Genomic DNA, 10,610 nt, shown 5'->3' on the forward strand with positions numbered 1-10,610 from the left:
GTGTGTGACACGGGGTAAGCCGCCGGAGGGTGCCGCTCAGGCCCTGCTGGGCCGATTTTCATAATTTTTGCTTTGCTGGACGCAGCTAGCACTTTGCTAGCTGCGCCAGCACTCTGATCGCCGCCGGCCCCTGCCCGATCGCCGCTATCTGCTGCGGCGCGGGCCCCCCCCCCCCCCTCCAGACCCCAGCGCTGCCTGGCCAATCAGTGCCAGGCAGCGCCGAGGGGTGGCCCGGGACTCCCAATGACGTCCCGACGTCAGTGACGTCGGTGACGTCATCCCGCCCCGTCGCCATGGCGACGGGGGAAGCCCTCCAGGAAATCCCGTTCTATGAACGGGATTTCCTGATCGGAGATCGCCGAAGGCGATCGAAGCGGGCGGGGGGATGCCGCTCAGCAGCGGCTATCATGTAGCGAGCCCTCGGCTCGCTACATGATAAAAAAAAAAAAAATTTAAAAAAAAACTGCTGCGCTCCCTCCTGGCGGTATTTTTCATACCGCCAAGGAGGTTAATGTAATTTTGTTGCAATTATGCATTGTGTAATTGGTAGTAGTATGCATTGTGTAATTGGTAGTAGTATGCTACTTGCAGCATACTACATTTGGGAATTGTAATTATGTCTGTAATTACGCATAATTTGCGTTCAATGAGTAAAAATGTTCACAAGCTAGTGTACAAATGCGTTCATATGCAAAGAAAAAGAAAATCTGCGTTCATCAGCCAGTATACAGCACACACATGACAATTATTTAAATATTCAATGCGAAAAATCTGTTCATATGTATAAAACTGTTCGCGTCCGAAATTACACAAAAATTGTGCTAATATGCATAATTACGGTTAGTGATTATGTGTACATGTACGTTTATGCGAATCCGCAAATTTTGCATTACGATTATAATGCATAATTTTGAATTATGATGCGTAATTATGCATAGGCGTAATTTCTGCCTACCATTACTTATTGAACCCAATTAGCACCTGCAGAGGTTTCAAAGTAGGACATTGTTTTGTGTTCCCTGTAAAGCAATTTGTATGTGATTTTTCATGCATACCAAAAGTAAATTTACATGAAATTTTACATAATTCCTTTTAAATTTGCATGCAAATTCACATTTCAGGTGCAAATTTTGTGTTTCCTTTGACTTTCATCGTACGCAAAAAAAGGCAGAACACTACCGGCAAAGGGAGCACAGCGGGGACCCCATGCGCACTACCCCCACGACTGCCTTTAGTACCAGGACCCGTAGTGGAAGATACAGGCCGAAGGAGGACTGCAAAGGAATGATTAGCCTGAAGGTACCATGAAGCCCCATGTATAATTGTGTACCCAATCAATAATAACAAACCCGTATTTGCTAACAGTAAAATACCCCCCTCATTACATACATTTAAGGTTTTCATAACTATTTCATTTATTTATTTTTTTAACTTTAATTTAACTTTTTTTGCCACTAGATGGCACTTTACACTATCCTGGAAGTTACCAGGAAGTTTTCGACCTTTATTTAAAAAGACTATGAAGCGAGAATAAATCTCGCTTCAGAGCTCATAGTTAGCAGGGGCATGTGTGCCCCCTGCTAAAACGCCGCTAAACGGGGGTCCCTTCACCCCCAAACCCACCCCCGCATATAGTTGGTCGTATAGTTGGTCGTAAATCTTCTCTTCCTGGAGGCAGGGCTAACGGCTGCAGCCCTGCCTCCAGTCGCGTCTATCAGACGCGCATCGCCGCCTCTCCCCCGCCCCTCTCAGTGAAGGAAGACTGAGAGGGGCGGGGGAGAGGCGGAGATACACGTCTGACAGACGCACCTGGGGCAGGGCTGAGGCGGTTAGCCCTGCCCCAATGCGGAAGCGCTCCCCCGCTTTACGGAGGGGATTTGGGGGTGAAGGGACCCCCCCGTTAAGCCGCGGGATAGCGGCGTTTTAGCAGGGGAACACATGCCCCTGCTAACTATGAGGTCTGAAGCGAGATTTATTCTCGCTTCAGACTCTTTAACAAAATTGATTAACTCTTAACTATATTTGTTACTTTCACTTTTGTAAATGAACATGCCTCGTAATTCAAGGCACATTTACGAATTCACAGGCACTTCATTTGGCACTGGGAACACATGTTCCCCTTCACCAAACGCTGACATGGAAATCCCACCCCATATGTGTATCATCAATGGGACATCACAATCTAGCTCAACCGTGAGGCTATATTCACAGTGGGACATTGGCCCAGTGGCATGGGTCCTTGATTGTGCTCTGCGTACACACGTACACTACGTAATGACTGTCAAGAAGTCATGTGAAATGCATCATATCACATCGGCAGCGATCTCCTGACCCTGACCGCTCATCTAGTGCTGAAGAGTGGCGGTCAGGAGACTTCGGGTGTTTCAGGTTGCCAAATTCAAATTTCAACACGAAGGTCAGTGCATCCACTGCTGGGGTTGTGTATTGCAGATTGACAATGAACAAACCTGAACACAGTGATAATGTTCATGTGTGAAGAGGCTCATGGGTAAGCATGAATCTGTTTTGCAGCAAAGTTAGTCCCCCTTTGCTGTCTGCACTGGGAAAAAGACTAGTGTGAACCAAACCTAATCACGCGCGCACACATCCAATTTTGATTGGCCAATTACTGGCCAATTTTATGACCTAGATGTAGTATGAGGCTGGGTGCACACATAGCAGAAATGCTAGTGTTGCTTAAAACGTTGCATTTTTCTCGCTAATGAAAGTCTATGGGCCACAGGGAAAAATACATTTAAAAAAAAAAAACAAAAAAAAAAACACATGCATTTTCTATGCATTTTACAGCATGGCTTTTCAAAAAAGGTGGCTCTGTTGCATAATATGCAGGAACGCTGCCAAAATGCACACAATGAAAGTCAATGGGAACGCAACGGTATGCATTTTATATGCGTTTTTGCATTAAAAAAAAATGTTAAGCGATGCATTTTTTTTCTTACTGTTGTCTTCCTAGTGATTTGCATGAAATGCAAATGAAAAACGCATGAAAAACGCATATACGTTTTGTAGTAGCGAACCACAAACGCATAAAACTATCAACACACTACATTTGTAGACTAAAAATATGAAAAATCGGTATTGCTACCTGTATTGATCCTGTAGCCTAGGATCACGTAACATCTTTATTAGAGATCTCCAATGAGATGCTGATGATTCTGCCACGCAAAATGGATGAAAAACGCATTGCAAATGCACCCAAAACGCTAAATAAAAGCCCACAAAATTAATATAAACCATGCTATAAAACGCAGCCTTTTATGCTATGTGTGAACCCAGCCTGAGAGCTTTCCTACACCATGGGCCTGATTCACAAAGCGGTGCTAACAGTTAGCACGCTAGTGAAAAGCCCTTTATCACGCCTAAACTCAGTTTAGGCGTGATAAGTTTAGGCGTGATAAGTTTTTAGGCATGATAAGTTTTTAAGCGTGATAAGTTTTTAGGCGTGATAAGTTTAAGCACCAACTGGGTTAGCACTGCAGTGCACAGCTGATCAAAAGTTTTGCGCTAGCAAAGTCTGGTGCACTTTGCATAGAGTTTAATGGCGCTGCTTTGCGTGCAATCTAAACTTATCATGTCTAAACTTATCATGCCTAAACTGAGTTTAGGCATGATAAAATGGTTATCACGCCTAAAGTCTTTAACTAGGTTATCACCGCTTTGTGAATCGAGCCCTATTTGTTCCTAGTATACAAAATCTGTCTGCCCTCATACTGCATGGGGGTGATAAAATTAGCCTATCATTGGCTAAGCAAAACTGGCTGTGCTCACACAAGGGAATTGTGTTGCATACCCTGTAAAATCAGCATAGCTACACAGTGGAAGGGAAAACGGGCATTGTGCGATGCAGTCAAGCAATCAGTTTATGAAAAGTATGCTTCACTCTGATTATAAAACGGGCATTTTGTCCGCTACCACACAGCATACCTTGTGTTATTCCTTCGGGTTCTGTTGCACTGCTGGAGTACAGATGTGAACGCACCATTACAATAATATTGCATTCCCTTTGCTACGCAATTACAAATAAAACTCGAAAAATTTGAATATTGTGCAAAAGTCCATTTCTTTCTGTAATTCTTAAAAGGTGAAGCTAATCTATGAAATAGGGAACCCTTTGCAGGTGTTTTGGATGAATTAGCTGATTAGAGTCTGACACTTTGAGCCTAGGATATTCAATATTTTCACAATATTCTAATGGTCTGAGGTTTTGATTTTGGGGTTTTCAAATAGAGAAAAAACAGAATTGTGCCTTCTTAAAACAAAAGGTATTTGCGATTTTTCAGGTTGGTGTGTGCTTCGGCGGTGTCCCATAGTGCTTCACTGCAGAATATGCAATTAATTTGCTTTGTTGTCCCTGCATTCAAAACATCTCCCGAACCGCTGGAATGCAGTGATGCAGGGTCAGGCTGAGGCAGAGGCGAGAGAGGCTCCAGCCTCAGGGCGCAGTGTAGGAGGGGGCGCACAACTCACTCAGCTATCATTCCCCTTTTGTGTTTAAAGCGGAGAGAAATAAGAAAAGGGGATGCATGGCAGTGAGTGCAAGCCAGATAACTACAGATTAAGTTGGGGTGTTGGGGGCCCTGGGGTAGATCCATCTGAAAATGGCGCCTGCGGATAATGGTGCACGGTGGTGCCGCTAATCAGTTTGTCGCATATCGCTATTTCACATTAAAGCCTTATTGTTATTTAGCTCTGTTTATTTTATTGAAAATTAGAGTTAACACACAGAACCCTCCGTACCTATCCCTAACCCCTAGACCCCCCCCCCTCCTGGTGGTGCCTAACCCCTTTCCTGGAGGTGCCTAACCCTAACCACCCCCCTGGTGGTGCCTAACCACTTCCCTGGTGGTGCCCAACCCCAAGCACCCCCCTGGTGGTGCCCAACCCCAAGCACCCCCCTGGTGGTGCCCAACCCCAAGCACCCCCCTGGTAGTGTCTAACCCCAAGCACCCCCCTGGTAGTGTCTAACCCCAAGCACCCCCCTGGTAGTGTCTAACCCCAAGCACCCCCCTGGTGGTGCCTAACCCCAAGCACCCCCCTGGTGGTGCCTAACCTCGACAGTGTTACATTAAATCCATTTACCATTTTGCAGTTAAATAACATCTGCAGTTTGGCTTATGTAGGTTAGCTATTGATAAATAACGTTACTGTGTGCAATAACGTGTGCTGTTTGGCATATGGACGGCGCTATTGATAAATAATGTTACTGTGTGCCGTTTTTTTTTCCCTGTGTGCCATTAACCTCCTTAGCGGTAACCCCGTGTGTGACACGGGGTAAGCCGCCGGAAGGTGCCGCTCAGGCCCTGCTGGGCCGATGTACATTTTTTTTTGCTGGACGCAGCTAGCACTCTGCTAGCTGCGCCAGCACCCCGATCGCCGCCGCCGCACGCCCGATCGCCGCTATCCGGTGCGGCGCGCCCCCCCCTCAGACCCCTGCGCTGCCTGGCCAATCAGTGCCAGGCAGCGCCAAGGGGTGGATCGGGTCTCCCAATGACGTCCCGACGTCGGTGACGTCATCCCGCCCCGTCGCCATGGCGCCATGGGGAAGCCCTCCAGGAAATCCCGTTCTTTGAACGGGATTTCCTGATCGCCTATCGCCGGAGGCGATCGGCGGGGCTGGGGGGATGCCGCTGAGCAGCGGCTATCATGTAGCGAGCCCTGGGCTTGCTACATGATTTAAAAAAAAAAAAAAAAAAAAAAACTGCTGCGCTGCCCCCTGGCGGTATTTTTCATACCGCCAAGGGGGTTAAGCAGTGCTAACGATAAATAGCGATAAGCGTATATTTTTAATGCGGCGGCATTTTTATGCATAGGCACTGTGCGCCATTATTCACTGATCCGCCTGGGGTGCCTCTTAGTCATAGCAATCAGTGTGACGGCTGGGGTGGGAGGCGCACTTTGGTGTCTCAGCCTTGGGTGCTGGAGGACCTTGTCCCAGGTCTGCGATGATGTGTCATCTTCTTAATGGTGTAGAGTCACAATAAGCCAACATGCATTCAGGCCAGAAACCCACTAGGAGCAATTTGTGATTTGAAAACTCTTGCTAATGTAATGCTATAGGTGTGATCCCACTTGAGCGATTTGATTTTATAAAAATCCCCCATAGCATTGCATTAGTAAGAGCTTTTTCAAATTGCTAGCGATTAGAAATCGCTCCAAGTGGGTTTCTGGCCTCAGACTGTTTTTTGGACTAATCCTCATCAGCGCATGGCATGGATTAATGTGGCTCTATTGGATAGGACTTTAAACACCCAGAGTAACAGAAAGGCTTGGAATATCTCGCTTTGCATGTAATGAATCCGTTTCATATATTTGTTTAACCTTTTAAGTTGAATTTTATGTATTTAAGCATTTAAAGGATACACGAAGTGACATGTGACATGATGAGATAGACATGTGTATGTACAGCAGGGTTGCTTGGGTAGTACTTTTTAATACCCGCCTGGATCCGGGTACCCAGATACCCGGATCCGACCTTGTGGATATCTGAGTGAATTCGGATATCCGACCAGATTACCCGCGGGTACCCGACCTATTCGGGTACCCGGATACAAAAAACAGAACTGCCCTTTAAATAGCTTTAAAAAGGGTTTTAGGGTAAATGATGCATGTAGCATCATGTTTTTTTCAAGGGAAACATTAATTTATTATTTTGTTAACATAAATTGAAAAAAAAAAAGGGCCGGTAAATTATTATCAGTATAGGTTCCAGACAGTGGTCGACGGCCGTGCAGCCCACATTGTGTCCAAAGTCCAACCGCACAACTGGGACATGGCAGTTTTCAGCCCAGACACCTCCAAAAAATGACACCGCAATTGTGTTTTAGGTTGAATATAGGTGGTGGTATCAGCAGCAGTGGCCTGTGGCACTGTGGCGGTGGGAGCCAGCGCCAGCTTGCTTCAGCCTCTTGAACTCCTCATGCTCATCCCTCCTCAAAACCCAGAACATCCTCCTCAAACTCCTTGCGGCTAACAGCCCTGAGTTCAATCGTGGCGCCTGGAGTGAAAAGCTCGCTGACTGAGGGTAGGCTGCCCGCTGGGGTCGACACTGACACGGCAGACCTTCTGAGGGTGCCAGGGCTAAGGCTGGGAGGCCTCTGATTGGCTCAATGAGGTCAGGTGGGGCTGGCCAGGGTTCTCCTCTGATTGGTTGCTAGGGCTTCTGTTGGGAGCCCTCTGATTGGCTCAATGACATCTCCTTACTTTCACTACCCGGATCCGGATATCCGTCGGATATCCGCGGGTACTCAGGTTATGCAGCCAGATATCCGCATATAGCTATCCGGATCTGGGTCCAGGTATCCGGATCTGACCCGGATAGCGGAAAAATGGTCAGATACCCGGGTTTACCCGGGTACCCGGATCCGGATGAGCATCTCTGATGTACAGTGCCTAGCACACAAATAACTATGCTGTGTTCCTTTTTTTCCTTTCTCTGCCTGAAAGAGTTAAAAATCATGTGCCGACGGGAGCGCAATTGAGGACTTGCATGGCCACACATGCTCAGTGGCCGGTCGATTTGCCAGTTGGCCGGCCATAAGAGGAACACTGCAAGGGACTGGAGGGACACTTAGTGACAGCACGGGCAAAGAGCAGCTGCAGCGGGCTGGTTCAAGCCCCACTGACGGCACCAGGAGTGTATAGCACAAGCCTAGTATGGTCTGTGCCTGCGCAGTATGCTCCTGGTGACATCAGAGGGAGCGAGGACACGGCAACACAGGCGTAGTGGTTTCCAGACTTTAAAGTCGGAAATTCCAGAAGTGAGCCAGAGGCGGGGCCAGAGCATTGGTGAGTGGCTGTGCGGGCACAGGATGTCTGCGGGGGACCATTAGAAACCCCGGGTAAGTTCAACTCATTTTCCCCTGACCCCCCCTACAGTATTCCTTTAAAGGGAAACCAGGGATATGGAGACTGCAGTATTTAATTCCTTTTAAACCATACCAGTTGTCTGGCAGTCCTCTGGATCCTGTGTCTAATACTTTTAGCCACAGACCCTAAAACAAGCATGCAGCAGATCAGGTGCTCTGCCTCAGCTGACTCAGGTTTTACTAGTTTAGCCATACTGTATGCTTGTTCCAGGGTTTAACCCAGACACTACTTCGAGTATGCTAGACGATCAACAGTGCTGCCAGGAAACTGGCATTGTTTACGAGGTAATAAATATGGCATATCCCTCTCACCTCAGGTTCCCTTTAAACTCTTTTTTTATACAGTAAAAGCTCCCTTTAGGCCTCTTTCACAGTGACGTTAAAGTCGCACGTTATAATAATACTTTCACACGAAAACGGCGCACCAAGAGACACATAGCGCAGTGCAAAATAACGTCCAATTTCATAACCTACATGCGATGCATTAGTGGCACATTGTGCGACTTTAACGTTGCACCAAACGCAATGTCCCACTGTGAAAGAGGCCTTAGGGCTCTTTCACATCAGAGCTTGCGTTGGAGAACGCTCAAAGCATACGTTTTGTTGTATGCCTTTTAATGCGTTTTGATATGCGTTGCACTGCAGTGAGTGTGCGTTTTTAATCCGTTTTCAATGCGTTACAGCACATAGAAAAACGCAGGTAATTTTTTTTTCTTTTAGTTTTCAACTTTCTACATTGTTCCTCTGTTGCATTCTGGGACTGATTGCCTGCGTTAACGGATTAAAAACGCGCATAGTGTGCGTTTTACATTGACTAACATTGTAACGCATAAAGCTAGCGTCGGCCGAAAAACTGCGCCTGGGTGCAGTGTAACGCAACGCACAAAAAGGCTGCGTTATATGTGAAAGCTAAAATGAAAGTCTATGGACTTTCATTTCATCTTGGGTAACGCAAACTTTACCCTTTGCGTTGAAACGCAGAAAATCTGCCCTAATGTGAAAGAGCCCTTAAGCAAGCTCAGTTGCCTAGCAGCCCTGCTGGTCTATTTGGCTTCAGTAGTGTCAGAATCACACCAGAAACAAGCATGCAGCTAATCTTGCCAGATCTGACAATAATGGCAGAAACATCTGATCTGCTTATGGCGGAGGATCAGCAGTGCAGCCAGGCAACTAGTATTGCTTAAAAAGAAATAAATAGGGCAGCTTTCATAACCCTCTCACTTCAGTTGTCCTTTAAGTTTAGTACACACTTTAAATGTTGATTGGCTGATGAATGGCCAATCGTACCTCTCCCATGTGGTATGAGAGCATACCTACACAATCTGTTTATAAATTAATGTTCAAAATCTGTTGGCCCCTCATACTACATGGAGAAGGTAAAACAAATAATTTACATGAACATATTTCAGCTGATACAGGCAGCAAACAGAACTAAGGCCTAGTGCACACCAGAGCGGTTCGGTCGCGTTTTCAGATCCGCTTGCGGCTGCGGATACGCTAGGGTAATGTATTTCAATGGGCTGGTGCACACCAGAGCGGGAGGCGTTTTGCAGAAACGCTTACTCCCGGGCTGCTGCAGATTTTGGATTGCGGAGGCGTTTCTGCCTCATTGTAAAGTATAGGAAAAACACAAACCGCTCTGAAAAATGCTACATCAGAGCGGTTTGCCAGGCGGTTTTTGTTACAGTAGCTGTTCAGTAACCGCTTTACTGTAACAATACATGAAATCTACTACACCAAAAACGCTTCCCAAAACCGCAAAATGCTAGCTGAAACGCTACAGAAAAAGAAGAAAAAGCGTTTCAAAATCTGCTAGCATTTTGCGGATCTGCTAGCGGTTTTTGGTGTGCACCAGGCCATAGTGGCCCATATGCAATTAACTTTTTCACCTGAGTTTTCTCCTAAGTGAAATTTTCAAACTTGTCAATAAAATGGCTTTTAAACCACCAGAGAGCAAAAAAACTCAAAATAGTTTTGATAGTACTTTTCCCCATACTTTTTGGTACTTTTTCAATTGCAAAGTGCTAAAAAGTTATTGTAAATCAAAGAAGAAAAATTATCTCCTGGGAGACAAGGCAGGTGAAAAAGTGAATTGCATACGGCCCAGTGTGTATCTAAGTTTCCTGGGTGAGATTATTATCTGTTGCTGCATGAATCCTAGCTTACCTTTCACAGTATGATCCTGCTTAGCAGTCAGTCCTCTAGAAATAAAAATGGACACTTTGGATGCAAACACATATCTTACACCGCTAGTGAAACCCTGGAAACTGGGAAGGTAGTGAAACCTTATACTCAGGGAAGCTCCACCCACATATGTTGAAAGCAACAGCAGACACATCATGTTTGGTTGACAAATTACCTAAGCTTGAAAAACTTGTATGACCTGAGTAAAAAAACACATTGGAATGACTTAAAAGTAACTTAAAAACGAATTTTAGGTTTGTACATTTTTTATGTTGATATTTTAACCACTTAAGCCCGAAGGGTTGAAATTTTTTTACATCCGAACAACTTTCACCCCCCATTCATTTGCCAATAACTTTATCACTCCTCATCACAATTAATTGATCTATATCTTGTTTTTTCCGCCACCAATTAGGCTTTCTGTGGGTGGTATATTTTGCTAAGAGCCACTTTACTGTAAATGCATTTTAACAGGAAGAATAAGAAAAAAAAATGGAAAAAATTCATTATTTCTCAGTTTTCAGCCATTATAGTTTAAAA

At 45.6% G+C, this 10,610-nt stretch overlaps 1 protein-coding gene across 4 annotated transcripts in view; it reads right to left on the bottom strand.

Moving 5' to 3' along the window:
- LOC137570370 (cytochrome P450 2K6-like) overlaps positions 1–10,129 on the bottom strand; it is a 126,588-nt gene extending 116,459 nt beyond the window's left edge. For all 4 annotated transcript variants that reach the window (XM_068279029.1, XM_068279033.1, XM_068279030.1 and 1 more), the window contains exon 1: positions 10,053–10,129. The gene's annotated coding sequence lies outside the window, so the exon portion shown is untranslated. The remainder of the gene's footprint in view (positions 1–10,052) is intronic.
- Between the last annotated feature and the right edge of the window lie 481 nt (positions 10,130–10,610).

This window comes from Hyperolius riggenbachi, chromosome 4, assembly GCF_040937935.1.
Source record: "Hyperolius riggenbachi isolate aHypRig1 chromosome 4, aHypRig1.pri, whole genome shotgun sequence".
Classification (NCBI taxonomy): domain Eukaryota; kingdom Metazoa; phylum Chordata; class Amphibia; order Anura; family Hyperoliidae; genus Hyperolius; species Hyperolius riggenbachi.